The 5,000-nt window shown below is 45.9% G+C and overlaps 1 protein-coding gene across 1 annotated transcript in view; it reads right to left on the minus strand.

The window, feature by feature from the left end:
* Positions 1 to 5,000, minus strand: part of LOC134438052 (ADAMTS-like protein 1) — a 226,871-nt gene that overhangs the window by 134,745 nt on the left and 87,126 nt on the right. The window lies entirely within an intron of this gene.

A 5,000-nucleotide genomic window follows, 5' to 3' on the forward strand; every position in this document is an offset into this window, starting at 1 on the left:
GACGAGTCAAAATGGCCGCCCCGGAACCACACGACATCCCAGACTAGGCTTATCTGCACATAGACACACGCCCACGAACACACCCATCTACTGACAAAACACACCCTCATAGCATCCGATTGGCACATAGGCACACACCCACAACCGCACCCATCCACAGACAACAAATAAAATACACATGCAGGGAAATGAAGGGCAGTTTTCTTTTTACCTAACCTCTCCTAAACTGCATTAACTTTTGTTATCGGTCAGGGGTATTTAGGTCAGGAAATCTCCAGAGCTCTGAATGCTTGTGTACCTTATGCTTTTTGTGTAGTATCCAGTGTTCTAGATAGCATCGGTTACTACTGCTGTAAATATACTTTTGTAGAAAATAAATCCTTGGATTTTGTTGGGGACATATTCGGACTGTTTTGCCTTTTTCCTTTTTGAATTCAACGAACATGTAATATGGCGGAGTCCATATATTTAATACCGGCTGCACGGAATTAAAGGTCACCTCAGCTGCCAATCAGAAAAGAGAAATCCCTTGCAAAGGCAGATAAAGACCCATCAAATGAAGCGTCAGCAGTGCAGAGGTGTCAGATTGTTTTTCCATCTACTTCATTAGGTACAACAGAGAAATTAAAGGAACAGCGATGCAATATCATGTGCCAGTGTGATACTTTCACCATGAATTTACTTTTACTTTTGACACCTCTGTCTCGTGGATAAGAACTGAGAAGTTTAAAATCCCTAAAAACCTCCGTTTTGAAGAGCCTGTATACATATTGTCCCATAGGCAAAAACAGGCCTTTTTAGCAGATGTTTTCACTTTTTAACAAAATAAACCTACACAGTGGTCTTAGCTGAAGCTGAACTACTTGAATTTTAAAGAGGTAACACTGAACACGATACCCTACTTTAGACCCAACCAGCCGAATAGCACACAGCTTGACCTGCTGGGTCGTGTGATAAGCATGTGCTTGACACTGGGCTCTGGGCTCTGGGCTCTACACCTACACACGCGCACGCGCGCGTTCACACACACACAAACACACACTTACACACACACAGATGCATGGACACACAAGTGTGTGCACACACACACTGACTAAATTGTTAGTAGCCTAAACAAAGCCTCTGTACTCTGTCCATTGTGTAAACCTGACAAGTTGGCCACTTGGTCTCTGGAGTAAAACGGTAATGGAAGAAGCACACTCACAGACAGACACGCACGCACATAAACACACACATGCGCGCGCGCGTGCAAGCACACACACACACACACAAACACACACACGCACACAGTGGTAATGACAGAGCCAGAAAGGTTTGCAAATCTTTGATGATAATGACCAGGAGATTGCAGACGACTGGGTCAAGATTGCACAAGGCTGACAAATACACACGCACACAGACATGCAGACACACACACACTTGCACGCACACTCGCACACACACCTACATCATATAGCATAGCATATCTACATCACACACACACATGCACACGCATGCACACACAGACACACACACACACACACACACACACACACACACACACACACACACACACACACACACACACACACACACACACACACACACACACACACACACACACACAGACACACACACAGACACACACACAGACACACACAAACTCATGCACAGACACAGACACGCACAAACACATGCACACACACGCACGCACACACACACACACACACACACACACACACACACACACACACACACACACACACACACACACACACACACACACACACACACACACACACACACACACACACACACACACACACACACACGCACACACACAGACACACACCTTGTAGGCACTAATTAGAACAACATTTGTCTGCCTCTCTACTTCTCCCTTTGTCTTGCTAATTCTCTTTCACTCTCTTGGTCTGTCTCTGTCTCTGTCTCTGTCTCTCTCTCTCTCTCTCTCTCTCTCTCTCTGAGAATAAAAGGGTTCCGGTGACAGGGGTCTGAAAGGACTGATAGGGCTCTCCTGTTTCAGGTCCATTTGGCAGAGGAACAGGTTGGCAGGCAGGAGTGTGTGCGTGAGCAGACACACAATGTGTGTGTGTGTGTGTGTGTGCGTGCCTGCGTGCGTGTGAGTGCATGCGGGCGTGTGTGTGTGCGAGTGTGTGTGTGGACAGGAATGAGGTGAGGAGAGCAGAACCGAGACCAGGATGAAGTCTGTGTGTGAGTGTGTGTGTGTGAGCATGCATGTGTGTGAGCATGCGTGTGTGTGTGTGTGTGTGCATGCGTGCGTGCGTGTTTGCGGGTGTGTGTGCGCGTGTGTGTGTTGACATGACCGTCAATAGCATTATGTGTGTGCTCTTGACACATCAACTATTTAGTGTAGAGGACCACTGCCCACAAACTTTTCATTCTTTTTTCTAAAAAAGTGTTTCTCAATAGGGGCTTTAGTGAGCCTTGAAGGGTGCTGAGAAGGAGACAGGTGAGGGTGGGGGGGGCACTCAGTATCAAGGGGGCGTTGGCAGGGTTACGATGAGTTCAAGGGGGCATTTGTTCAAAAATGGTTGAGAACCTAAAACTTCTAAAAGATCCAGTTGAGACTCAGATAAAGGCAGGCCCGTTGCGTTAAGGTACGCAATGTAGGCAGTTGCCTAGGGCCCCCGAGTAGGTGGGGCCCCCAAGGACGACAGGTTATGGATTCAACAGCAATGACAATTTGAAATATCTTTATAATAACGCAATGCCATCTTTATGAAGGGCTCTGCTGCGAGGGAAGCAACAGCGCCTCCCTAATACCCCCTGCTCGAGGGGGCCCCCCTTCCAATAGGTTTGCATCAGCGACAGCGACGTGAAAATGTCAATTGCCAAAAGGTGCAACGACAAATGTAGTCAAAGTACCCCCATCTCGAGGGGGCCCCCTTTCCAATTTGTTCAACCGTCAAATCCAGCGCAAATACAAACTGAAGATGAAGCTACATAATCTCTCACTGGATGTTGCGCAGACGCCAGTTTATATTAGGCTACATATTTGGCTCAAGACAGTTGCTTTTAAAATAAAAGTTAATCTTGAAGGCGACACATTAGGCTACTCTCTGTACTGCAACCAAACTGTCCCAGGCCAGTTGACATCGCACAGACAGCGAGATGCTTCATTTAGGCTTCAGTGTTATGTTTTCAAAAACATATGTGAAGCATTAATCCATGTTCTGTAACAAGCACTGGGCAAACGTCGATTGTTCAATAACGCACCTTTTTTCGACACGGAACTGTTTTGGATGTGGACAAACGCAAGAAGAAACGAATGAACAATGTGCAATATGACCAATATTTCGGATAACACGAGTCACACAAGTACGCTGGGATAGCTACATTGTAGCCCAATTTCTTGCTATTAATATATATGGATTACACATTGGAATTTGGGACCATGATTGTGGAAACGTGTGGATTACAGTGAGAGGTTGGGATAGCCTACATTCTGCGGTCAGGACAACTCAAGGTAAGGGCACCGGGGTATTGGTCCCCTATAATTGACACAGTTGTCAACCACGGAGTAGGTGGTTGTTCAGTGATCCTTGATCGCTACAGAGTAGCCTATTTGTGTGTGCTGCGGTATTACTAACAACACAAACATTTGGATTGTATTTTAAAGTGCGTGATGGATGCAATACGAAAAAAAATCTCGTCGGGGAGACCCCCCCTGGCTTGGTTACAGAATTCTTGCTACCAATATCACATCCCCCCAAACCCCCCACTGTGCCTGCTCATTCGTTTTTCAGCCTTGAGTTTCTGGACTAGGCCTATTGTTTTATGAGTCAATAGTTGGTTTTGCACAAATGGAGCAGCTTGGTTAGATTTTAAAAGTGGTTGGAAAGATTAGACCTTTCTTTATTTGTGATTGGCAATGCAGATCATGATTTTCGTGGTAGGGTCAAAAAATCTGATTGGGCCATATAGGCATACTCTCATGTGAGACAGGCCAGGTTAAACTGAACATTCAATTAGCCTACTTCATGAGCGGAGCCTACTGAATGGAATGGGCTATATTTGCCCAGGTCTTTCTTCATAAAGTTTCATAAAATTAACTATAGGGACTAGTTATCATAACAACTATGTTGCATTTCCTCACAGGAAATGCTGGTGTATGCTTGCTCTTTATGCATTCATTACCCTTCATGCATGTGTTTCCCTGCCACAACACTGTCTATAAGGTGACTTCTTGTTTGTTCCATTAGATTTCTATGGTTTCTGTGACATTGTGTTGCAATGGTAGGCTATGTAACAATGACTGAAGTGCCATCCAAAAATTGTCTGGCCCATCCGAAACCCAAAACAGAATTTCTGGTGCCGTGGCTACCCTGTCAGGTCCTCGGGCCCCGACAACCCCTTTGCCTATAGGGCCCCCAAAATCCTAGAAACGGGCCAGGATAAAGGTTGAGGTAGAGGTTGCCATGGAAATGCACAAACGCACACACTAGCAAAACACACTTCCAAAAAGCTGTCATATACCACACACACACACACACACACACACACACACACACACACACACACACACACACACACACACACACACACACACACACACACACACACACACACACACACACACACACACACAGAAAAACGCTCATACTCACACTCACACACACCCACTCACACACACACATACTCTCTCTCTCTCTCTTTCTCAATCTCTTTCTCTCTCAATCTCTCTCTCTCACTCTCTCTCTCTCACTCTCTCTCTCTCTCTCTCTTTCTCCATCTCTCTCTCTCTCGCTCAATCTCTCTCTCTCTGTCTCTATCCATTTATCTCTCTATATCTATCTCAATCTCTCCCTGTCATATGTCTAGAAATCGTTCCCATGCCTTTTGCCATGGTCAGGAGGTCTTTCCAGACCTCCAGCATCTCTCTCTCTCTCTCTCTCTCTCTCTCTCTCTCTCTCTCTCTCTCTCTCTCTCTCTCTCTCTCTCTCTCTCTCTCTCTCTCTCTGTCTCTCTCTTTCTCG

Source organism: Engraulis encrasicolus, chromosome 21 (genome assembly GCF_034702125.1).
Source record: "Engraulis encrasicolus isolate BLACKSEA-1 chromosome 21, IST_EnEncr_1.0, whole genome shotgun sequence".
NCBI lineage: Eukaryota > Metazoa > Chordata > Actinopteri > Clupeiformes > Engraulidae > Engraulis > Engraulis encrasicolus.